The following is a 24,885-nucleotide window of genomic DNA, read 5'->3' as shown; positions in this document are numbered from 1 at the left end:
AAATATTAATTTCCCACAGCCCTAATATAGTGCAATTGAGAAAAAAAATTCTCTGCTGTTGAAACACTTTAAAAGGAATTAGAGGATATAATTTTCTTTACAGAATATAGGATGGCATCAAGCTTTACCAATTAAAACCAGTGGATTTACAGGTCTGACTCTGCAAAGTTTGATAGCAGCACAGGAGTATTGTAAACTTTCATGCTTGAAGTGTCCACTGCTTGGGTTAAAAATGAAAACCAAACCATTCAACATGAAAGAAGAAGCAGATTAATCCGACGAGGATGGGATTCGAACCCATGCATGCAGAGCACAATGGATTAGCAGTCCATCGCCTTAACCACTCGGCCACCTCGTCTACATAGTGCCTGTGCGTTTAGGTGGGAAGATGTTGAGAGGGTTTTTACCAGTCAGTGTTTTTTCACTGAAGATTGTATGTTGGCTTTTGTCAGAGTTGCCTTATCTCGTCAACTACAGTGCCTGTTGTTTGAAGTTAGCTTGGGGAAAACTCTATCAGAAATGAACCAGTGCTGAGGTTTTTAATATCAATTAGTCATAATTTTTCCTCCTTTTGGTTTTGCCATGGCATTTCTTCAATCTGTCTATTCTGTGTCATAACTTGGAAGCAAAACAAGTCCCAAATTTCAGCTGTGCTAAAAGATGGCTCAATCAATTGCAAAACTTCAAAGCCTTTGTCCTCGATACAGCTTCTGTAAATTTGTCAGTCTTTTAAATGAATGCTCTTCAAAATTTACTTGGCTTCTTAAGTGTTATGACTGAGATTGAAATCTTATTCCATGTTTCTGCTCTACGTGGAATGGAACTCAAGCTCAATATTGTTTTGCTGCGCTAACCAGTTGAATGTTCGATTGGTGCTTCAATCTTCCTTGGATTTCAAATGCATGCCATCTTCTGGTGCTGTGGCTTAGTTTGTTAAAGCGCCTGTCTATTAAACAGGAGATCCTGAGTTTGAATCTCAGCAGTGCCTTGTTTTCGTCTCCTCACAAAGAAGCTTCCTATCTTAAAAATAGGTGTTTCACTTGCGACTGATAGTGGAATTATGAGATTAAAAATCTCTTCGATCTACGAGATATAAAGGAAGAAAGATGGCTTCAAGCATGACAATGTAAAACCAGTTGATTTAGTTTTGAAATGCCTCCTTTCTATGCATCTCTAATCCTTTTATCCAATGTATCTCACCTTTATGTCCTTTGGCTTAGTTGGTCAAAGAGCCTGTTTAGTAAACAGAAAATCTTGAATTTGAATGCCAGCAGTGCTATTCTTTCTTTATGTCAGTTTGGGGCTTCTTAACTCTCTATGCAGGCTTTCTAATGTATCACACCTGTTTGTCCTTTGTCTTAGTTGGTCAAAGAGCCTGTTTAGTAAACAGAAAATCTTGAATTTGAATGCCAGCAGTCCTCTTCCTTCTTTATCTCAGTTTAGGGCTGTTTAACTCTCTAAGCAGGCTTTCTAATGTATCACACCTGTTTGTCCTTTGTCTTAGTTGGTCAAAGAGCCTATTTAGTAAATGGAAAATCTTGAATTTGAATGCCAGCAGTCCTTTTCCTTCTTTATCTCAGTTTAGGGCTGTTTAACTCTCTAAGCAGGCTTTTTAATGTTTCGCACCTGTTTGTCCTTTGGCTTAGTTGGTCAAAGAGCCTATTTTTTAAATGGAAAATCTTGATTTTAATTGTCAGCAGTGCTTTCTATTCTTCATCTCATTTTGTGGGTTTTTACCCCAAAAAGAGGACTTTTACTCTTGTTTGTCATCAAATATTAATTTCCCACAGCCCTAATATAGTGCAATTGAGAAAAAAAATTCTCTGCTGTTGAAACACTTTAAAAGGAATTAGAGGATATAATTTTCTTTACAGAATATAGGATGGCATCAAGCTTTACCAATTAAAACCAGTGGATTTACAGGTCTGACTCTGCAAAGTTTGATAGCAGCACAGGAGTATTGTAAACTTTCATGCTTGAAGTGTCCACTGCTTGGGTTAAAAATGAAAACCAAACCATTCAACATGAAAGAAGAAGCAGAGTAATCCGACGAGGATGGGATTCGAACCCATGCATGCAGAGCACAATGGATTAGCAGTCCATCCCCTTAACCACTCGGCCACCTCGTCTACATAGCGCCCGTGTGTTTAGGTGGGAAGATGTTGAGAGGGTTTTTACCAGTCAGTGTTTTTTCACTGAAGATTGTATGTTGGCTTTTGTCAGAGTTGCCTTATCTCGTCAACTACAGTGCCTGTTGTTTGAAGTTAGCTTGGGGAAAACTCTATCAGAAATGAACCAGTGCTGAGGTTTTTAATATCAATTAGTCATAATTTTTCCTCCTTTTGGTTTTGCCATGGCATTTCTTCAATCTGTCTATTCTGTGTCATAACTTGGAAGCAAAACAAGTCCCAAATTTCAGCTGTGCTAAAAGATGGCTCATTCAATTGCAAAACTTCAAAGCCTTTGTCCTCGATACAGCTTCTGTAAATTTGTCAGTCTTTTAAATGAATGCTCTTCAAAATTTACTTGGCTTCTTAAGTGTTATGACTGAGATTGAAATCTTATTCCATGTTTCTGCTCTACGTGGAATGGAACTCAAGCTCAATATTGTTTTGCTGCGCTAACCAGTTGAATGTTCGATTGGTGCTTCAATCTTCCTTGGATTTCAAATGCATGACATCTTCTGGTGCAGTGGCTTAATTGGATAAAGTGCCTGTCTAGTAAACAGGAGATCCTGAGTTCGAATCTCAGCAGTACCTTGTTTTCGTCTCCTCACAAAGAAGCTTCCTATCTTAAAAATAGGTGTTTCACTTGCGACTGATAGTGGAATTATGAGATTAAAAATCTCTTCTATCTACGAGATATAAAGGAAGAAAGATGGCTTCAAGCATGACAATGTAAAACCAGTTGATGTAGTTTTGAAATGCCTCCTTTCTATGCATCTCTAATCCGTTTATCCAATGTATCTCACCTTTATGTCCTTTGGCTTAGTTGGTCAAAGAGCCTGTTTAGTAAACAGAAAATCTTGAATTTGAATGCCAGCAGTGCTATTCTTTCTTTATGTCAGTTTGGGGCTTCTTAACTCTCTAAGCAGGCTTTCTAATGTATCACACCTGTTTGTCCTTTGTCTTAGTTGGTCAAAGAGCCTGTTTAGTAAACAGAAAATCTTGAATTTGAATGCCAGCAGTCCTCTTCCTTCTTTATCTCAGTTTAGGGCTGTTTAACTCTCTAAGCAGGCTTTCTAATGTATCACACCTGTTTGTCCTTTGTCTTAGTTGGTCAAAGAGCCTATTTAGTAAATGGAAAATCTTGAATTTGAATGCCAGCAGTCCTTTTCCTTCTTTATCTCAGTTTAGGGCTGTTTAACTCTCTAAGCAGGCTTTTTAATGTTTCGCACCTGTTTGTCCTTTGGCTTAGTTGGTCAAAGAGCCTATTTAGTAAAAGGAAAATCTTGATTTTGAATGTCAGCAGTGCTTTCTATTCTTCATCTCATTTTGTGGGTTTTTACCCCAAAAAGAGGACTTTTACTCTTGTTTGTCATCAAATATTAATTTCCCACAGCCCTAATATAGTGCAATTGAGAAAAAAAATTCTCTGCTGTTGAAACACTTTAAAAGGAATTAGAGGATATAATTTTCTTTACAGAATATAGGATGGCATCAAGCTTTACCAATTAAAACCAGTGGATTTACAGGTCTGACTCTGCAAAGTTTGATAGCAGCACAGGAGTATTGTAAACTTTCATGCTTGAAGTGTCCACTGCTTGGGTTAAAAATGAAAACCAAACCATTCAACATGAAAGAAGAAGCAGATTAATCCGACGAGGATGGGATTCGAACCCATGCATGCAGAGTACAATGGATTAGCAGTCCATCGCCTTAACCACTCGGCCACCTCGTCTACATAGTGCCTGTGCGTTTAGGTGGGAAGATGTTGAGAGGGTTTTTACCAGTCAGTGTTTTTTCACTGAAGATTGTATGTTGGCTTTTGTCAGAGTTGCCTTATCTCGTCAACTACAGTGCCTGTTGTTTGAAGTTAGCTTGGGGAAAACTCTATCAGAAATGAACCAGTGCTGAGGTTTTTAATATCAATTAGTCATAATTTTTCCTCCTTTTGGTTTTGCCATGGCATTTCTTCAATCTGTCTATTCTGTGTCATAACTTGGAAGCAAAACAAGTCCCAAATTTCAGCTGTGCTAAAAGATGGCTCATTCAATTGCAAAACTTCAAAGCCTTTGTCCTCGATACAGCTTCTGTAAATTTGTCAGTCTTTTAAATGAATGCTCTTCAAAATTTACTTGGCTTCTTAAGTGTTATGACTGAGATTGAAATCTTATTCCATGTTTCTGCTCTACGTGGAATGGAACTCAAGCTCAATATTGTTTTGCTGCGCTAACCAGTTGAATGTTCGATTGGTGCTTCAATCTTCCTTGGATTTCAAATGCATGCCATCTTCTGGTGCTGTGGCTTAGTTTGTTAAAGCGCCTGTCTAGTAAACAGGAGATCCTGAGTTTGAATCTCAGCAGTGCCTTGTTTTCGTCTCCTCACAAAGAAGCTTCCTATCTTAAAAATAGGTGTTTCACTTGCGACTGATAGTGGAATTATGAGATTAAAAATCTCTTCGATCTACGAGATATAAAGGAAGAAAGATGGCTTCAAGCATGACAATGTAAAACCAGTTGATTTAGTTTTGAAATGCCTCCTTTCTATGCATCTCTAATCCTTTTATCCAATGTATCTCACCTTTATGTCCTTTGGCTTAGTTGGTCAAAGAGCCTGTTTAGTAAACAGAAAATCTTGAATTTGAATGCCAGCAGTGCTATTCTTTCTTTATGTCAGTTTGGGGCTTCTTAACTCTCTAAGCAGGCTTTCTAATGTATCACACCTGTTTGTCCTTTGTCTTAGTTGGTCAAAGAGCCTGTTTAGTAAACAGAAAATCTTGAATTTGAATGCCAGCAGTCCTCTTCCTTCTTTATCTCAGTTTAGGGCTGTTTAACTCTCTAAGCAGGCTTTCTAATGTATCACACCTGTTTGTCCTTTGTCTTAGTTGGTCAAAGAGCCTATTTAGTAAATGGAAAATCTTGAATTTGAATGCCAGCAGTCCTTTTCCTTCTTTATCTCAGTTTAGGGCTGTTTAACTCTCTAAGCAGGCTTTTTAATGTTTCGCACCTGTTTGTCCTTTGGCTTAGTTGGTCAAAGAGCCTATTTAGTAAAAGGAAAATCTTGATTTTGAATGTCAGCAGTGCTTTCTATTCTTCATCTCATTTTGTGGGTTTTTACCCCAAAAAGAGGACTTTTACTCTTGTTTGTCATCAAATATTAATTTCCCACAGCCCTAATATAGTGCAATTGAGAAAAAAAATTCTCTGCTGTTGAAACACTTTAAAAGGAATTAGAGGATATAATTTTCTTTACAGAATATAGGATGGCATCAAGCTTTACCAATTAAAACCAGTGGATTTACAGGTCTGACTCTGCAAAGTTTGATAGCAGCACAGGAGTATTGTAAACTTTCATGCTTGAAGTGTCCACTGCTTGGGTTAAAAATGAAAACCAAACCATTCAACATGAAAGAAGAAGCAGATTAATCCGACGAGGATGGGATTCGAACCCATGCATGCAGAGCACAATGGATTAGCAGTCCATCGCCTTAACCACTCGGCCACCTCGTCTACATAGCGCCCGTGCGTTTAGGTGGGAAGATGTTGAGAGGGTTTTTACCAGTCAGTGTTTTTTCACTGAAGATTGTATGTTGGCTTTTGTCAGAGTTGCCTTATCTCGTCAACTACAGTGCCTGTTGTTTGAAGTTAGCTTGGGGAAAACGCTATCTGAAATGAACCAGTGCTGAGGTTTTTAATATCAATTAGTCATAATTTTTCCTCCTTTTGGTTTTGCCATGGCATTTCTTCAATCTGTCTATTCTGTGTCATAACTTGGAAGCAAAACAAGTCCCAAATTTCAGCTGTGCTAAAAGATGGCTCATTCAATTGCAAAACTTCAAAGCCTTTGTCCTCGATACAACTTCTGTAAATTTGTCAGTCTTTTAAATGAATGCTCTTCAAAATTTACTTGGCTTCTTAAGTGTTATGACTGAGATTGAAATCTTATTCCATGTTTCTGCTCTACGTGGAATGGAACTCAAGCTCAATATTGTTTTGCTGCGCTAACCAGTTGAATGTTCGATTGGTGCTTCAATCTTCCTTGGATTTCAAATGCATGCCATCTGCTGGTGCTGTGGCTTAGTTGGTTAAAGTGCCTGTCTAGTAAACAGGAGATCCTGAGTTCGAATCTCATCAGTGCCTTGTTTTCGTCTCCTCACAAAGAACACTTTAAAAGGAATTAGAGGATATAATTTTCTTTACAGAATATAGGATGGCATCAACCTTTACCAATTAAAACCAGTGGATTTACAGGTCTGACTCTGCAAAGTTTGATAGCAGCACAGGAGTATTGTAAACTTTCATGCTTGAAGTGTCCACTGCTTGGGTTAAAAATGAAAACCAAACCATTCAACATGAAAGAAGAAGCAGATTAATCCGACGAGGATGGGATTCGAACCCATGCATGGAGAGCACAATGGATGAGCAGTCCATCGCCTTAACCACTCGGCCACCTCGTCTACATAGCGCCCGTGCGTTTAGGTGGGAAGATGTTGAGAGGGTTTTTACCAGTCAGTGTTTTTTCACTGAAGATTGTATGTTGGCTTTTGTCAGAGTTGCCTTATCTCGTCAACTACAGTGCCTGTTGTTTGAAGTTAGCTTGGGGAAAACGCTATCAGAAATGAACCAGTGCTGAGGTTTTTAATATCAATTAGTCATAATTTTTCCTCCTTTTGGTTTTGCCATGGCATTTCTTCAATCTGTCTATTCTGTGTCATAACTTGGAAGCAAAACAAGTCCCAAATTTCAGCTGTGCTAAAAGATGGCTCATTCAATTGCAAAACTTCAAAGCCTTTGTCCTCGATACAACTTCTGTAAATTTGTCAGTCTTTTAAATGAATGCTCTTCAAAATTTACTTGGCTTCTTAAGTGTTATGACTGAGATTGAAATCTTATTCCATGTTTCTGCTCTACGTGGAATGGAACTCAAGCTCAATATTGTTTTGCTGCGCTAACCAGTTGAATGTTCGATTGGTGCTTCAATCTTCCTTGGATTTCAAATGCATGCCATCCGCTGGTGCTGTGGCTTAGTTGGTTAAAGCGCCTGTCTAGTAAACAGGAGATCCTGAGTTCGAATCTCAGCAGTGCCTTGTTTTCGTCTCCTCACAAAGAAGCTTCCTATCTTAAAAATAGGTGTTTCACTTGCTACTGATAGTGGAATTATGAGATTAAAAATCTCTTCTATCTACGAGATATAAAGGAAGAAAGATGGCTTCAAGCGTGACAATGTAAAACCAGTTGATTTAGTTTTGAAATGCCTCCTTTCTATGCATCTCTAATCCGTTTATCCAATGTATCTCACCTTTATGTCCTTTGGCTTAGGCCGGTTTGGCTTGTAGCGCCGCTGTCCGCTAGGAGGCGGCGCTACAAGGAAGGGGCGGGCACGCCGGGCAGAGAGCCGGCTCGGGGGCGGAGCTACCCCCGGCCGTGCGCGCGCTGAAAATGCGCTAGTGTGAAACCGGCCTTAGTTGGTCAAAGAGCCTGTTTAGTAAACAGAAAATCTTGAATTTGAATGCCAGCAGTGCTATTCTTTCTTTATGTCAGTTTGGGGCTTCTTAACTCTCTAAGCAGGCTTTCTAATGTATCACACCTGTTTGTCCTTTGGCTTAGTTGGTCAAAGAGCCTGTTTAGTAAACAGAAAATCTTGAATTTGAATGCCAGCAGTGCTATTCTTTCTTTATGTCAGTTTGGGGCTTCTTAACTCTCTATGCAGGCTTTCTAATGTTTCACACCTGTTTGTCCTTTGTCTTAGTTGGTCAAAGAGCCTGTTTAGTAAACAGAAAATCTTGAATTTGAATGCCAGCAGTCCTCTTCCTTCTTTATCTCAGTTTAGGGCTGTTTAACTCTCTAAGCAGGCTTTCTAATGTATCACACCTGTTTGTCCTTTGTCTTAGTTGGTCAAAGAGCCTATTTAGTAAATGGAAAATCTTGAATTTGAATGCCAGCAGTCCTTTTCCTTCTTTATCTCAGTTTAGGGCTGTTTAACTCTCTAAGCAGGCTTTTTAATGTTTCGCACCTGTTTGTCCTTTGGCTTAGTTGGTCAAAGAGCCTATTTAGTAAAAGGAAAATCTTGATTTTGAATGTCAGCAGTGCTTTCTATTCTTCATCTCATTTTGTGGGTTTTTACCCCAAAAAGAGGACTTTTACTCTTGTTTGTCATCAAATATTAATTTCCCACAGCCCTAATATAGTGCAATTGAGAAAAAAAATTCTCTGCTGTTGAAACACTTTAAAAGGAATTAGAGGATATAATTTTCTTTACAGAATATAGGATGGCATCAAGCTTTACCAATTAAAACCAGTGGATTTACAGGTCTGACTCTGCAAAGTTTGATAGCAGCACAGGAGTATTGTAAACTTTCATGCTTGAAGGGTTCCACTGCTTGGGTTAAAAATGAAAACCAAACCATTCAACATGAAAGAAGAAGCAGATTAATCCGACGAGGATGGGATTCGAACACATGCATGCAGAGCACAATGGATTAGCAGTCCATCGCCTTAACCACTCGGCCACCTCGTCTACATAGCGCCCGTGCGTTTAGGTGGGAAGATGTTGAGAGGGTTTTTACCAGTCAGTGTTTTTTCACTGAAGATTGTATGTTGGCTTTTGTCAGAGTTGCCTTATCTCGTCAACTACAGTGCCTGTTGTTTGAAGTTAGCTTGGGGAAAACTCTATCAGAAATGAACCAGTGCTGAGGTTTTTAATATCAATTAGTCATAATTTTTCCTCCTTTTGGTTTTGCCATGGCATTTCTTCAATCTGTCTATTCTGTGTCATAACTTGGAAGCAAAACAAGTCCCAAATTTCAGCTGTGCTAAAAGATTGCTCATTCAATTGCAAAACTTGAAAGCCTTTGTCCTCGATACAGCTTCTGTAAATTTGTCAGTCTTTTAAATGAATGCTCTTCAAAATTTACTTGGCTTCTTAAGTGTTATGACTGAGATTGAAATCTTATTCCATGTTTCTGCTCTACGTGGAATGGAACTCAAGCTCAATATTGTTTTGCTGCGCTAACCAGTTGAATGTTCGATTGGTGCTTCAATCTTCCTTGGATTTCAAATGCATGCCATCTTCTGGTGCTGTGGCTTAGTTTGTTAAAGCGCCTGTCTAGTAAACAGGAGATCCTGAGTTTGAATCTCAGCAGTGCCTTGTTTTCATCTCCTCACAAAGAAGCTTCCTATCTTAAAAATAGGTGTTTCACTTGCGACTGATAGTGCAATTATGAGATTAAAAATCTCTTCTATCTAAGAGATATAAAGGAAGAAAGATGGCTTCAAGCATGACAATATAAAACCAGTTGATTTAGTTTTGAAATGCCTCCTTTCTATGCATCTCTAATCCGTTTATCCAATGTATCTCACCTTTATGTCGTTTGGCTTAGTTGGTCAAAGAGCCTGTTTAGTAAACAGAAAATCTTGAATTTGAATGCCAGCAGTGCTATTCTTTCTTTATGTCAGTTTGGGGCTTCTTAACTCTCTATGCAGGCTTTCTAATGTATCACACCTGTTTGTCCTTTGTCTTAGTTGGTCAAAGAGCCTGTTTAGTAAACAGAAAATCTTGAATTTGAATGCCAGCAGTCCTCTTCCTTCTTTATCTCAGTTTAGGGCTGTTTAACTCTCTAAGCAGGCTTTCTAATGTATCACACCTGTTTGTCCTTTGTCTTAGTTGATCAAAGAGCCTATTTAGTAAATGGAAAATCTTGAATTTGAATGCCAGCAGTCCTTTTCCTTCTTTATCTCAGTTTAGGGCTGTTTAACTCTCAAAGCAGGCTTTTTAATGTTTCGCACCTGTTTGTCCTTTGGCTTAGTTGGTCAAAGAGCCTATTTAGTAAAAGGAAAATCTTGATTTTGAATGTCAGCAGTGCTTTCTATTCTTCATCTCATTTTGTGGGTTTTTACCCCAAAAAGAGGACTTTTAATCTTGTTTGTCATCAAATATTAATTTCCCACAGCCCTAATATAGTGCAATTGAGAAAAAAAATTCTCTGCTGTTGAAACACTTTAAAAGGAATTAGAGGATATAATTTTCTTTACAGAATATAGGATGGCATCAAGCTTTACCAATTAAAACCAGTGGATTTACAGGTCTGACTCTGCAAAGTTTGATAGCAGCACAGGAGTATTGTAAACTTTCATGCTTGAAGTGTCCACTGCTTGGGTTAAAAATGAAAACCAAACCATTCAACATGAAAGAAGAAGCAGATTAATCCGACGAGGATGGGATTCGAACCCATGCATGCAGAGCACAATGGATTAGCAGTCCATCGCCTTAACCACTCGGCCACCTCGTCTACATAGTGCCTGTGCGTTTAGGTGGGAAGATGTTGAGAGGGTTTTTACCAGTCAGTGTTTTTTCACTGAAGATTGTATGTTGGCTTTTGTCAGAGTTGCCTTATCTCGTCAACTACAGTGCCTGTTGTTTGAAGTTAGCTTGGGGAAAACTCTATCAGAAATGAACCAGTGCTGAGGTTTTTAATATCAATTAGTCATAATTTTTCCTCCTTTTGGTTTTGCCATGGCATTTCTTCAATCTGTCTATTCTGTGTCATAACTTGGAAGCAAAACAAGTCCCAAATTTCAGCTGTGCTAAAAGATGGCTCATTCAATTGCAAAACTTCAAAGCCTTTGTCCTCGATACAGCTTCTGTAAATTTGTCAGTCTTTTAAATGAATGCTCTTCAAAATTTACTTGGCTTCTTAAGTGTTATGACTGAGATTGAAATCTTATTCCATGTTTCTGCTCTACGTGGAATGGAACTCAAGCTCAATATTGTTTTGCTGCGCTAACCAGTTGAATGTTCGATTGGTGCTTCAATCTTCCTTGGATTTCAAATGCATGCCATCTTCTGGTGCTGTGGCTTAGTTTGTTAAAGCGCCTGTCTATTAAACAGGAGATCCTGAGTTTGAATCTCAGCAGTGCCTTGTTTTCGTCTCCTCACAAAGAAGCTTCCTATCTTAAAAATAGGTGTTTCACTTGCGACTGATAGTGGAATTATGAGATTAAAAATCTCTTCGATCTACGAGATATAAAGGAAGAAAGATGGCTTCAAGCATGACAATGTAAAACCAGTTGATTTAGTTTTGAAATGCCTCCTTTCTATGCATCTCTAATCCTTTTATCCAATGTATCTCACCTTTATGTCCTTTGGCTTAGTTGGTCAAAGAGCCTGTTTAGTAAACAGAAAATCTTGAATTTGAATGCCAGCAGTGCTATTCTTTCTTTATGTCAGTTTGGGGCTTCTTAACTCTCTATGCAGGCTTTCTAATGTATCACACCTGTTTGTCCTTTGTCTTAGTTGGTCAAAGAGCCTGTTTAGTAAACAGAAAATCTTGAATTTGAATGCCAGCAGTCCTCTTCCTTCTTTATCTCAGTTTAGGGCTGTTTAACTCTCTAAGCAGGCTTTCTAATGTATCACACCTGTTTGTCCTTTGTCTTAGTTGGTCAAAGAGCCTATTTAGTAAATGGAAAATCTTGAATTTGAATGCCAGCAGTCCTTTTCCTTCTTTATCTCAGTTTAGGGCTGTTTAACTCTCTAAGCAGGCTTTTTAATGTTTCGCACCTGTTTGTCCTTTGGCTTAGTTGGTCAAAGAGCCTATTTTTTAAATGGAAAATCTTGATTTTGATTGTCAGCAGTGCTTTCTATTCTTCATCTCATTTTGTGGGTTTTTACCCCAAAAAGAGGACTTTTACTCTTGTTTGTCATCAAATATTAATTTCCCACAGCCCTAATATAGTGCAATTGAGAAAAAAAATTCTCTGCTGTTGAAACACTTTAAAAGGAATTAGAGGATATAATTTTCTTTACAGAATATAGGATGGCATCAAGCTTTACCAATTAAAACCAGTGGATTTACAGGTCTGACTCTGCAAAGTTTGATAGCAGCACAGGAGTATTGTAAACTTTCATGCTTGAAGTGTCCACTGCTTGGGTTAAAAATGAAAACCAAACCATTCAACATGAAAGAAGAAGCAGAGTAATCCGACGAGGATGGGATTCGAACCCATGCATGCAGAGCACAATGGATTAGCAGTCCATCCCCTTAACCACTCGGCCACCTCGTCTACATAGCACCCGTGTGTTTAGGTGGGAAGATGTTGAGAGGGTTTTTACCAGTCAGTGTTTTTTCACTGAAGATTGTATGTTGGCTTTTGTCAGAGTTGCCTTATCTCGTCAACTACAGTGCCTGTTGTTTGAAGTTAGCTTGGGGAAAACTCTATCAGAAATGAACCAGTGCTGAGGTTTTTAATATCAATTAGTCATAATTTTTCCTCCTTTTGGTTTTGCCATGGCATTTCTTCAATCTGTCTATTCTGTGTCATAACTTGGAAGCAAAACAAGTCCCAAATTTCAGCTGTGCTAAAAGATGGCTCATTCAATTGCAAAACTTCAAAGCCTTTGTCCTCGATACAGCTTCTGTAAATTTGTCAGTCTTTTAAATGAATGCTCTTCAAAATTTACTTGGCTTCTTAAGTGTTATGACTGAGATTGAAATCTTATTCCATGTTTCTGCTCTACGTGGAATGGAACTCAAGCTCAATATTGTTTTGCTGCGCTAACCAGTTGAATGTTCGATTGGTGCTTCAATCTTCCTTGGATTTCAAATGCATGACATCTTCTGGTGCAGTGGCTTAATTGGTTAAAGTGCCTGTCTAGTAAACAGGAGATCCTGAGTTCGAATCTCAGCAGTACCTTGTTTTCGTCTCCTCACAAAGAAGCTTCCTATCTTAAAAATAGGTGTTTCACTTGCGACTGATAGTGGAATTATGAGATTAAAAATCTCTTCTATCTACGAGATATAAAGGAAGAAAGATGGCTTCAAGCATGACAATGTAAAACCAGTTGATGTAGTTTTGAAATGCCTCCTTTCTATGCATCTCTAATCCGTTTATCCAATGTATCTCACCTTTATGTCCTTTGGCTTAGTTGGTCAAAGAGCCTGTTTAGTAAACAGAAAATCTTGAATTTGAATGCCAGCAGTGCTATTCTTTCTTTATGTCAGTTTGGGGCTTCTTAACTCTCTATGCAGGCTTTCTAATGTATCACACCTGTTTGTCCTTTGTCTTAGTTGGTCAAAGAGCCTGTTTAGTAAACAGAAAATCTTGAATTTGAATGCCAGCAGTCCTCTTCCTTCTTTATCTCAGTTTAGGGCTGTTTAACTCTCTAAGCAGGCTTTCTAATGTATCACACCTGTTTGTCCTTTGTCTTAGTTGGTCAAAGAGCCTATTTAGTAAATGGAAAATCTTGAATTTGAATGCCAGCAGTCCTTTTCCTTCTTTATCTCAGTTTAGGGCTGTTTAACTCTCTAAGCAGGCTTTTTAATGTTTCGCACCTGTTTGTCCTTTGGCTTAGTTGGTCAAAGAGCCTATTTAGTAAAAGGAAAATCTTGATTTTGAATGTCAGCAGTGCTTTCTATTCTTCATCTCATTTTGTGGGTTTTTACCCCAAAAAGAGTACTTTTACTCTTGTTTGTCATCAAATATTAATTTCCCACAGCCCTAATATAGTGCAATTGAGAAAAAAAATTCTCTGCTGTTGAAACACTTTAAAAGGAATTAGAGGATATAATTTTCTTTACAGAATATAGGATGGCATCAAGCTTTACCAACTAAAACAAGAGGATTTACAGGTCTGACTCTGCAAAGTTTGATAGCAGCACAGGAGTATTGAAAACTTTCATGCTTGAAGTGTCCACTGCTTGGGTTAAAAATGAAAACCAAACCATTCAACATGAAAGAAGAAGCAGATTAATCCGACGAGGATGGGATTCGAACCCATGCATGCAGAGCACAATGGATTAGCAGTCCATCGCCTTAACCACTCAGCCACCTTGTCTACATAGCACCCGTGTGTTTAGGTGGGAAGATGTTGAGAGGGTTTTTACCAGTCAGTGTTTTTTCACTGAAGATTGTATGTTGGCTTTTGTCAGAGTTGCCTTATCTCGTCAACTACAGTGCCTGTTGTTTGAAGTTAGCTTGGGGAAAACTCTATCAGAAATGAACCAGTGCTGAGGTTTTTAATATCAATTAGTCATAATTTTTCCTCCTTTTGGTTTTGCCATGGCATTTCTTCAATCTGTCTATTCTGTGTCATAACTTGGAAGCAAAACAAGTCCCAAATTTCAGCTGTGCTAAAAGATGGCTCATTCAATTGCAAAACTTCAAAGCCTTTGTCCTCGATACAGCTTCTGTAAATTTGTCAGTCTTTTAAATGAATGCTCTTCAAAATTTACTTGGCTTCTTAAGTGTTATGACTGAGATTGAAATCTTATTCCATGTTTCTGCTCTACGTGGAATGGAACTCAAGCTCAATATTGTTTTGCTGCGCTAACCAGTTGAATGTTCGATTGGTGCTTCAATCTTCCTTGGATTTCAAATGCATTCCATCTTCTGGTGCTGTGGCTTAGTTGGTTAAAGCGCCTGTCTAGTAAACAGGAGATCCTGAGTTCGAATCTCAGCAGTACCTTGTTTTCATCTCCTCACAAAGAAGCTTCCTATCTTAAAAATAGGTTTTTCACTTGCGACTGATAGTGCAATTGTGAGATTAAAAATCTCTTCTATCTAAGAAATAAAAAGATGGCTTCAAGCATGACAATGTAAAACCAATTGATTTATTTTTGAAATGCCTCCTTTCTATGCATCTATAATCTGTTTATCCAATGTATCTCACCTTTATGTCCTTTGGCTTAGTTGGTCAAAGAGCCTGTTTAGCAAACAGAAAATCTTGAATTTGAATGCCAGCAGTGCTATTCTTTCTTTATGTCAGTTTGGGGCTTCTTAACTCTCTAAGCAGGCTTTCTAATGTATCACACCTGTTTGTCCTTTGTCTTAGTTGGTCAAAGAGCCTGTTTAGTAAACAGAAAATCTTGAATTTGAATGCCAGCAGTCCTCTTCCTTCTTTATCTCAGTTTAGGGCTGTTTAACTCTCTAAGCAGGCTTTCTAATGTATCACACCTGTTTGTCCTTTGTCTTAGTTGGTCAAAGAGCCTATTTAGTAAATGGAAAATCTTGAATTTGAATGCCAGCAGTCCTTTTCCTTCTTTATCTCAGTTTAGGGCTGTTTAACTCTCTAAGCAGGCTTTTTAATGTTTCGCACCTGTTTGTCCTTTGGCTTAGTTGGTCAAAGAGCCTATTTAGTAAAAGGAAAATCTTGATTTTGAATGTCAGCAGTGCTTTCTATTCTTCATCTCATTTTGTGGGTTTTTACCCCCAAAAGAGGACTTTTACTCTTGTTTGTAATCAAATATTAATTTCCCACAGCCCTAATATAATGCAATTGAGAAAAAAAATTGTCTGCTGTTGAAACACTTTAAAAGGAATTAGAGGATATAATTTTCTTTACAGAATATAGGATGGCATCAAGCTTTACAAATTAAAATGAGTGGATTTACAGATCTGACTCTGCAAAGTTTGATAGCAGCACAGGAGTATTGTAAACTTTCATGCTTGAAGTGTCCACCACTTGGGTTAAAAATGAAAACCAAACCATTCAACACGAAAGAAGAAGCAGATTAATACGACGAGGATGGGATTCGAACCCATGCATGCAGAGCACAATGGATTAGCAGTCCATCGCCTTAACCACTCGGCCACCTCATCTACATAGCACCCGTGCGTTTAGGTGGGAAGATGTTGAGAGGGTTTTTACCAGTCAGTGTTTTTTCACTGAAGATTGGATGTTGGCTTTTGTCAGAGTTGCCTTATCTCATCAACTACAGTGCCTGTTGTTTGAAGTTAGCTTGGGGAAAACTCTATCAGAAATGAACCAGTGCTGAGGTTTTTAATATCAATTAGTCATAATTTTTCCTCCTTTTGGTTTTGCCATGGCATTTCTTCAATCTGTCTATTCTGTGTCATAACTTGGAAGCAAAACAAGTCCCAAATTTCAGCTGTGCTAAAAGATGGCTCATTCAATTGCAAAACTTCAAAGCCTTTGTCCTCGATACAGCTTCTGTAAATTTGTCAGTCTTTTAAATGAATCCTCTTCAAAATTTACTTGGCTTCTTAAGTGTTATGACTGAGATTGAAATGTTATTCCATGTTTCTGCTCTACGTGGAATGGAACTCAAGCTCAATATTGTTTTGCTGCGCTAACCAGTTGAATGTTCGATTGGTGCTTCAATCTTCCTTGGATTTCAAATGCATGCCATCTTCTGGTGCTGTGGCTTAGTTGGTTAAAGCGCCTGTCTAGTAAACAGGAGATCCTGAGTTCGAATCTCAGCAGTGCTTTGTTTTCATCTCCTCACAAAGAAGCTTCCTATCTTGAAAATAAGTGTTTCACTTGCGACTGATAGTGCAATTGTGAGATTAAAAATCTCTTCTACCTAAGAGATATAAAGGAAGAAAGATGGCTTCAAGCATGACAATGTAAAACCAGTTGATTTAGTTTTGAAATGCATCCTTTCTATGCATCTCTAATCCGTTTATCCAATGTATCTCACCTTTATGTCCTTTGGCTTAGTTGGTCAAAGAGCCTGTTTAGTAAACAGAAAATCTTGAATTTGAATGCCAGCTATTCTTTCTTTATGTCCGTTTGGGGCTTCTTAACTCTCTAAGTAGGCTTTCTAATGTATCACACCTATTTGTCCTTTGTCTTAGTTGGTCAAAGAGCCTGTTTAGTAAACAGAAAATCTTGAATTTGAATGCCAGCAGTGCTATTCTTTCTTTATGTAAGTTTGGGGCTTCTTAACTCTCTAAGCAGGCTTTCTAATGTATCACACCTGTTTGTCCTTTGTCTTAGTTGGTCAAAGAGCCTGTTTAGTAAACAGAAAATCTTGAATTTGAATGCCAGCAGTCCTCTTCCTTCTTTATCTCAGTTTAGGGCTGTTTAACTCTCTAAACAGGCTTTCTAATGTATCACACCTGTTTGTCCTTTGTCTTAGTTGGTCAAAGAGCCTATTTAGTAAATGGAAAATCTTGAATTTGAATGCCAGCAGTCCTTTTCCTTCTTTATCTCAGTTTAGGGCTGTTTAACTCTCTAAGCAGGCTTTTTAATGTTTCGCACCTGTTTGTCCTTTGGCTTAGTTGGTCAAAGAGCCTATTTAGTAAAAGGAAAATCTTGATTTTGAATGTCAGCAGTGCTTTCTATTCTTCATCTCATTTTGTGGATTTTTACCCCAAAAAGAGGACTTTTACTCTTGTTTGTCATCAAATATTAATTTCCCACAGCCCTAATATAGTGCAATTGAGAAAAAAAATTGTCTGCTGTTGAAACACTTTAAAAGGAATTAGAGGATATAATTTTCTTTACAGAATATAGGATGGCATCAAGCTTTACAAATTAAAACCAGTGGATTTACAGATCTGACTCTGCAAAGTTTGATAGCAGCACAGGAGTATTGTAAACTTTCATGCTTGAAGTGTCCACCGCTTGGGTTAAAAATGAAAACCAAACCATTCAACACGAAAGAAGAAGCAGATTAATCCGACGAGGATGGGATTCGAACCCATGCATGCAGAGCACAACGGATTAGCAGTCCATCGCCTTAACCACTCGGCCACTTCTTCTACATAGCACCTGTGTGTTTAGGTGGGAAGATGTTGAGAGGGTTTTTACCAGTCAGTGTTTTTTCACTGAAGATTGTATGTTGGCTTTTGTCAGAGTTGCCTTATCTCGTCAACTACAGTGCCTGTTGTTTGAAGTTAGCTTGAGGAAAACTCTATCAGAAATGAACCAGTGCTGAGGTTTTTAATATCAATTAGTCATAATTTTTCCTCCTTTTGGTTTTGCCATGGCATTTCTTCAATCTGTCTATTCTGTGTCATAACCTGGAAGCAAAACAAGTCCCAAATTTCAGCTGTGCTAAAAGATGGCTCATTCAATTGCAAAACTTCAAAGCCTTTGTCCTCGATACAGCTTCTGTAAATTTGTCAGTCTTTTAAATGAATCCTCTTCAAAATTTACTTGGCTTCTTAAGTGTTATGACTGAGATTGAAATGTTATTCCATGTTTCTGCTCTACGTGGAATGGAACTCAAGCTCAATATTGTTTTGCTGCGCTAACCAGTTGAATGTTCGATTGGTGCTTCAATCTTCCTTGGATTTCAAATGCATGCCATCTTCTGGTGCTGTGGCTTAGTTGGTTAAAGCGCCTGTCTAGTAAACAGGAGATCCTGAGTTCGAATCTCAGCAGTGCCTTGTTCTCATCTCCTCACAAAGAAGCTTCCTATCTTAAAAATAGGTGTTTCACTTGCCACTGATAGTGCAATTGTGAGATTAAAAATCTCTTCTATCTAAGAGATATAAAGGAAGAAAGATGGCTTCAAGCATGACATTGTAAAACCAGTTGATTTAGTTTTGAAATGCCTCCTTTCTATGCATCTCTAATCCGTTTATCCAATGTATCTCACCTTTATGTCTTTTGGCTTAGTTGGTCAAAGAGCCTGTTTAGTAAACAGAAAATCTTGAATTTGAATGCCAGCAGTGCTATTCTTTCTTTATGTCAGTTTGGGGCTTCTTAACTCTCTAAGCAGGCTTTCTAATGTATCACACCTCTTTGTCCTTTGTCTTAGTTGGTCAAAGAGCCTATTTAGTAAATGGAAAATCTTGAATTTGAATGCCAGCAGTCCTTTTCCTTCTTTATCTCAGTTTAGGGCTGTTTAACTCTCTAAGCAGGCTTTTTAATGTTTCGCACCTGTTTGTCCTTTGGCTTAGTTGGTCAAAGAGCCTATTTAGTAAAAGGAAAATCTTGATTTTGAATGTCAGCAGTGCTTTCTATTCTTCATCTCATTTTGTGGGTTTTTACCCCAAAAAGAGGACTTTTACTCTTGTTTGTCATCAAATATTAATTTCCCACAGCCCTAATATAGTGCAATTGAGAAAAAAAATTGTCTGCTGTTGAAACACTTTAAAAGGAATTAGAGGATATAATTTTCTTTACATAATATAGGATGGCATCAAGCTTTACAAATTAAAACGAGTGGATTTACAGATCTGACTCTGCAAAGTTTGATAGCAGCACAGGAGTATTGTAAACTTTCATGCTTGAAGTGTCCACCGCTTGGGTTAAAAATGAAAACCAAACCATTCAACACGAAAGAAGAAGCAGATTAATCCGATGACGATGGGATTCGAACCCATGCATGCAGAGCACAATGGATTAGCAGTCCATCACCTTAACCACTCGGCCACCTTGTCTACATAGCGCCCGTGCGTTTAGGTGGGAAGATGTTGAGAGGGTTTTTACCAGTCAGTGTTTTTTCACTGAAGATTGTATGTTGGCTTTTGTCAGAGTTGCCTTATCTCGTCAACTACAGTGCCTGTTGTTTGAAGTTAGCTTGGGGAAAACTCTATCAGAAATGAACCAGTGCTGAGGTTTTTAATATCAATTAGTCATAATTTTTCCTCCTTTTAGTTTTGCCATGGCATTTCTTCAATCTGTCTATTCTGTGTCATAACTTGGAAGCAAAACAAGTCCCAAATTTCAGCTGTGCTAAAAGATGGCTCATTCAATTGCAAAACTTCAAAGCCTTTGTCCTCGATACAGCTTCTGTAAATTTGTCAGTCTTTTAAATGAATGCTCTTCAAAATTTACTTGGCTTCTTAAGTGTTATGACTGAGATTGAAATCTTATTCCATGTTTCTGCTCTACGTGGAATGGAACTCAAGCTCAATATTGTTTTGCTGCGCTAACCAGTTGAATGTTCGATTGGTGCTTCAATCTTCCTTGGATTTCAAATGCATTCCATCTTCTGGTGCTGTGGCTTAGTTGGTTAAAGCGCCTGTCTAGTAAACAGGAGATCCTGGGTTCGAATCAAAGGAAGAAAGATGGCTTCAAGCATGACAATGTAAAACCAGTTGATTTATTTTTGAAATGCCTCCTTTCTATGCATCTCTAATCCGTTTATCCAATGTATCTCACCTTTATGTCCTTTGGCTTAGTTGGTCAAAGAGCCTGTTTAGCAAACAGAAAATCTTGAATTTGAATGCCAGCAGTGTTATTCTTTCTTTATGTCAGTGTGGGGCTTCTTAACTCTCTAAGCAGGCTTTCTAATTTATCACACCTGTTTGTCCTTTGTCTTAGTTGGTCAAAGAGCCTGTTTAGTAAACAGAAAATCTTGAATTTGAATGCCAGCAGTCCTCTTCCTTCTTTATCTCAGTTTAGGGCTGTTTAACTCTCTAAGCAGGCTTTCTAATGTATCACACCTGTTTGTCCTTTGTCTTAGTTGGTCAAAGAGCCTATTTAGTAAATGGAAAATCTTGAATTTGAATGCCAGCAGTCCTTTTCCTTCTTTATCTCAGTTTAGGGCTGTTTAACTCTCTAAGCAGGCTTTTTAATGTTTCGCACCTGTTTGTCCTTTGGCTTAGTTGGTCAAAGAGCCTATTTAGTAAAAGGAAAATCTTGATTTTGAATGTCAGCAGTGCTTTCTATTCTTCATCTCATTTTGTGGGTTTTTACCCCCAAAAGAGGACTTTTACTCTTGTTTGTAATCAAATATTAATTTCCCACAGCCCTAATATAATGCAATTGAGAAAAAAAATTGTCTGCTGTTGAAACACTTTAAAAGGAATTAGAGGATATAATTTTCTTTACAGAATATAGGATGGCATCAAGCTTTACAAATTAAAATGAGTGGATTTACAGATCTGACTCTGCAAAGTTTGATAGCAGCACAGGAGTATTGTAAACTTTCATGCTTGAAGTGTCCACCACTTGGGTTAAAAATGAAAACCAATCCATTCAACACGAAAGAAAAAGCAGATTAATACGACGAGGATGGGATTCGAACCCATGCATGCAGAGCACAATGGATTAGCAGTCCATCGCCTTAACCACTCGGCCACCTCATCTACATAGCACCCGTGCGTTTAGGTGGGAAGATGTTGAGAGGGTTTTTACCAGTCAGTGTTTTTTCACTGAAGATTGGATGTTGGCTTTTGTCAGAGTTGCCTTATCTCGTCAACTACAGTGCCTGTTGTTTGAAGTTAGCTTGGGGAAAACTCTATCAGAAATGAACCAGTGCTGAGGTTTTTAATATCAATTAGTCATAATTTTTCCTCCTTTTGGTTTTGCCATGGCATTTCTTCAATCTGTCTATTCTGTGTCATAACTTGGAAGCAAAACAAGTACCAAATTTCAGCTGTGCTAAAAGATGGCTCATTCAATTGCAAAACTTCAAAGCCTTTGTCCTCGATACAGCTTCTGTAAATTTGTCAGTCTTTTAAATGAATGCTCTTCAAAATTTACTTGGCTTCTTAAGTGTTATGACTGAGATTGAAATCTTATTCCATGTTTCTGCTCTACGTGGAATGGAACTCAAGCTCAATATTGTTTTGCTGCGCTAACCAGTTGAATGTTCGATTGGTGCTTCAATCTTCCTTGGATTTCAAATGCATTCCATCTTCTGGTGCTGTGGCTTAGTTGGTTAAAGCGCCTGTCTAGTAAACAGGAGATCCTGAGTTCGAATCTCAGCAGTGCCTTGTTTTCATCTCCTCACAAAGAAGCTTCCTATCTTAAAAATAGGTGTTTCACTTGCGACTGATAGTGCAATTGTGAGATTAAAAATCTCTTCTACTTAAGAGATATAAAGGAAGAAAGATACCTTCAAGCATGACAATGTAAAACCAGTTGATTTAGTTTTGAAATGCCTCCTTTCTATGCATCTCTAATCCGTTTATCCAATGTATCTCACCTTTATGTCCTTTGGCTTAGTTGGTCAAAGAGCCTGTTTAGTAAACAGAAAATCTTGAATTTGAATGCCAGCTATTCTTTCTTTATGTCAGTTTGGGGCTTCTTAACTCTCTAAGCAGGCTTTCTAATGTATCACACCTATTTGTCCTTTGTCTTAGTTGGTCAAAGAGCCTGTTTAGTAAACAGAAAATCTTGAATTTGAATGCCAGCAGTCCTCTTCCTTCTTTATCTCAGTTTAGGGCTGTTTAACTCTCTAAGCAGGCTTTCTAATGTATCACACCTGTTTGTCCTTTGTCTTACTTGGTCAAAGAGCCTATTTAGTAAATGGAAAATCTTGAATTTGAATGCCAGCAGTCCTTTTCCTTCTTTATCTCAGTTTAGGGCTGTTTAACTCTCTAAGCAGGCTTTTTAATGTTTCGCACCTGTTTATCCTTTGGCTTAGTTGGTCAAAGAGCCTATTTAGTAAAAGGAAAATCTTGATTTTGAATGTCAGCAGTACTTTCTATTCTTCATCTCATTTTGTGGGTTTTTACCCCAAAAAGAGGACTTTTACTCTTGTTTGTCATCAAATATTAATTTCCCACAGCCCTAATATAGTGCAATTGAGAAAAAAAATTCTCTGCTGTTGAAACACTTTAAAAGGAATTAGAGGATATAATTTTCTTTACAGAATATAGGATGGCATCAAGCTTTACAAATTAAAACGAGTGGATTTACAGATCTGACTCTGCAAAGTTTGATAACAGCACAGGAGTATTGTAAACTTTCATGCTTGAAGTGTCCACCGCTTGGGTTAAAAATGAAAACCAAACCATTCAACATGAAAGAAGAAGCAGATTAATACGACGAGGATGGGATTCGAACCCATGCATGCAGAGCACAATGGATTAGCAGTCCATCACCTTAACCACTCGGCCACCTCGTCTACATAGCGCCCGTGCGTTTAGGTGGGAAGATGTTGAGAGGGTTTTTACCAGTCAGTGTTTTTTCACTGAAGATTGTATGTTGGCTTTTGTCAGAGTTGCCTTATCTCGTCAACTACAGTGCCTGTTGTTTGAAGTTAGCTTGGGGAAAACTCTATCAGAAATGAACCAGTGCTGAGGTTTTTAATATCAATTAGTCATAATTTTTCCTCCTTTTGGTTTTGCCATGGCATTTCTTCAATCTGTCTATTCTGTGTCATAACTTGGAAGCAAAACAAGTCCCAAATTTCAGCTGTGCTAAAAGATGGCTCATTCAATTGCAAAACTTCAAAGCCTTTGTCCTCGATACAGCTTCTGTAAATTTGTCAGTCTTTTAAATGAATGCTCTTCAAAATTTACTTGGCTTCTTAAGTGTTATGACTGAGATTGAAATCTTATTCCATGTTTCTGCTCTACGTGGAATGGAACTCAAGCTCAATATTATTTTGCTGCGCTAACCAGTTGAATGTTCGATTGCTGCTTCAATCTTCCTTTGAGTTCAAATGCATGCCATCTTCTGGTGCTGTGGCTTAGTTGGTTAAAGCGCCTGTCTAGTAAACAGGAGATCCTGAGTTCGAGTCACAGCAGTCCCTTGTTTTCATCTCCTCACAAAGAAGCTTCCTATCTTAAAAATAGGTGTTTCACTTGCGACTGATAGTGCAATTGTGAGATTAAAAATCTCTTCTATCTAAGAGATATAAAGGAAGAAAGATGGCTTCAAGCATGACAATGTAAAACCAGTTGATTTAGTTTTGAAATGCCTCCTTTCTATGCATCTCTAATCCGTTTATCCAATGTATCTCACCTTTATGTCCTTTGGCTTAGTTGGTCAAAGAGCCTGTTTAGCAAACAGAAAATCTTGAATTTGAATGCCAGCAGTGCTATTCTTTCTTTATGTCAGTTTGGGTCTTCTTAACTCTCTAAGCAGGCTTTCTAATGTATCACACCTGTTTGTCCTTTGTCTTAGTTGGTCAAAGAGCCTGTTTAGTAAACAGAAAATCTTGAATTTGAATGCCAGCAGTCCTCTTCCTTCTTTATCTCAGTTTAGGGCTGTTTAACTCTCTAAGCAGGCTTTCTAATGTATCACACCTGTTTGTCCTTTGTCTTAGTTGGTCAAAGAGCCTATTTAGTAAATGGAAAATCTTGAATTTGAATGCCAGCAGTCCTTTTCCTTCTTTATCTCAGTTTAGGGCTGTTTAACTCTCTAAGCAGGCTTTTTAATGTTTCGCACCTGTTTGTCCTTTGGCTTAGTTGGTCAAAGAGCCTATTTAGTAAAAGGAAAATCTTGATTTTGAATGCCAGCAGTGCTTTCTATTCTTCATCTCATTTTGTGGGTTTTTACCCCCAAAAGAGGACTTTTACTCTTGTTTGTAATCAAACATTAATTTCCCACAGCCCTAATATAATGCAATTGAGAAAAAAAATTGTCTGCTGTTGAAACACTTTAAAAGGAATTAGAGGATATAATTTTCTTTACAGAATATAGGATGGCATCAAGCTTTACAAATTAAAACGAGTGGATTTACAGATCTGACTCTGCAAAGTTTGATAGCAGCACAGGAGTATTGTAAACTTTCATGCTTGAAGTGTCCAACACTTGGTTTAAAAATGAAAACCAAACCATTCAACACGAAAGAAGAAGCAGATTAATACGACGAGGATGGGATTCGAACCCATGCATGCAGAGCACAACGGATTAGCAGTCCATCGCCTTAACCACTCGGCCACCTCACCTACATAGCACCCGTGCGTTTAGGTGGGAAGATGTTGAGAGGGTTTTTACCAGTCAGTGTTTTTTCACTGAAGATTGGATGTTGGCTTTTGTCAGAGTTGCCTTATCTCGTCAACTACAGTGCCTGTTGTTTGAAGTTAGCTTGGGGAAAACTCTATCAGAAATGAACCAGTGCTGAGGTTTTTAATATCAATTAGTCATAATTTTTCCTCCTTTTGGTTTTGCCATGGCATTTCTTCAATCTGTCTATTCTGTGTCATAACTTGGAAGCAAAACAAGTCCCAAATTTCAGCTGTGCTAAAAGATGGCTCATTCATTTGCAAAACTTCAAAGCCTTTGTCCTCGATACAGCTTCTGTAAATTTGTCAGTCTTTTAAATGAATGCTCTTCAAAATTTACTTGGCTT

General features: G+C 38.1%; 12 non-coding genes across 12 annotated transcripts; 6 read left to right on the top strand and 6 right to left on the bottom strand.

Moving 5' to 3' along the window:
* Window positions 1-276: 276 nt before the first annotated feature.
* TRNAS-GCU (transfer RNA serine (anticodon GCU)) lies at window positions 277-358 on the bottom strand. The gene has a single exon. It is a non-coding gene; the product is annotated as a tRNA-Ser (tRNA).
* A 556-nt stretch (window positions 359-914) lies between these two features.
* TRNAN-AUU (transfer RNA asparagine (anticodon AUU)) lies at window positions 915-988 on the top strand. The gene has a single exon. It is a non-coding gene; the product is annotated as a tRNA-Asn (tRNA).
* Window positions 989-5,589: 4,601 nt separating this feature from the next.
* On the bottom strand, window positions 5,590-5,671 carry TRNAS-GCU (transfer RNA serine (anticodon GCU)). Its single transcript has one exon. It is a non-coding gene; the product is annotated as a tRNA-Ser (tRNA).
* A 1,503-nt stretch (window positions 5,672-7,174) lies between these two features.
* TRNAT-AGU (transfer RNA threonine (anticodon AGU)) lies at window positions 7,175-7,248 on the top strand. Its single transcript has one exon. It is a non-coding gene; the product is annotated as a tRNA-Thr (tRNA).
* Window positions 7,249-10,367: 3,119 nt separating this feature from the next.
* Window positions 10,368-10,449, bottom strand: TRNAS-GCU (transfer RNA serine (anticodon GCU)). The gene has a single exon. It is a non-coding gene; the product is annotated as a tRNA-Ser (tRNA).
* Window positions 10,450-11,005: 556 nt separating this feature from the next.
* TRNAN-AUU (transfer RNA asparagine (anticodon AUU)) lies at window positions 11,006-11,079 on the top strand. The gene has a single exon. It is a non-coding gene; the product is annotated as a tRNA-Asn (tRNA).
* A 3,468-nt stretch (window positions 11,080-14,547) lies between these two features.
* On the top strand, window positions 14,548-14,621 carry TRNAT-AGU (transfer RNA threonine (anticodon AGU)). The gene has a single exon. It is a non-coding gene; the product is annotated as a tRNA-Thr (tRNA).
* A 1,051-nt stretch (window positions 14,622-15,672) lies between these two features.
* TRNAS-GCU (transfer RNA serine (anticodon GCU)) lies at window positions 15,673-15,754 on the bottom strand. The gene has a single exon. It is a non-coding gene; the product is annotated as a tRNA-Ser (tRNA).
* Window positions 15,755-18,218: 2,464 nt separating this feature from the next.
* Window positions 18,219-18,292, top strand: TRNAT-AGU (transfer RNA threonine (anticodon AGU)). Its single transcript has one exon. It is a non-coding gene; the product is annotated as a tRNA-Thr (tRNA).
* A 2,570-nt stretch (window positions 18,293-20,862) lies between these two features.
* On the bottom strand, window positions 20,863-20,944 carry TRNAS-GCU (transfer RNA serine (anticodon GCU)). The gene has a single exon. It is a non-coding gene; the product is annotated as a tRNA-Ser (tRNA).
* A 556-nt stretch (window positions 20,945-21,500) lies between these two features.
* TRNAT-AGU (transfer RNA threonine (anticodon AGU)) lies at window positions 21,501-21,574 on the top strand. The gene has a single exon. It is a non-coding gene; the product is annotated as a tRNA-Thr (tRNA).
* Window positions 21,575-22,628: 1,054 nt separating this feature from the next.
* On the bottom strand, window positions 22,629-22,710 carry TRNAS-GCU (transfer RNA serine (anticodon GCU)). Its single transcript has one exon. It is a non-coding gene; the product is annotated as a tRNA-Ser (tRNA).
* Window positions 22,711-24,885: the final 2,175 nt, after the last annotated feature.

This window comes from Dendrobates tinctorius, unplaced genomic scaffold, assembly GCF_039654945.1.
Source record: "Dendrobates tinctorius isolate UK_male_01 unplaced genomic scaffold, ASM3965494v1 ptg000254l, whole genome shotgun sequence".
Lineage (NCBI taxonomy): Eukaryota > Metazoa > Chordata > Amphibia > Anura > Dendrobatidae > Dendrobates > Dendrobates tinctorius.
The sequence above is the reverse complement of the archived record's forward strand: the minus strand, read 5'-3'. Positions and strand labels throughout refer to the sequence as shown.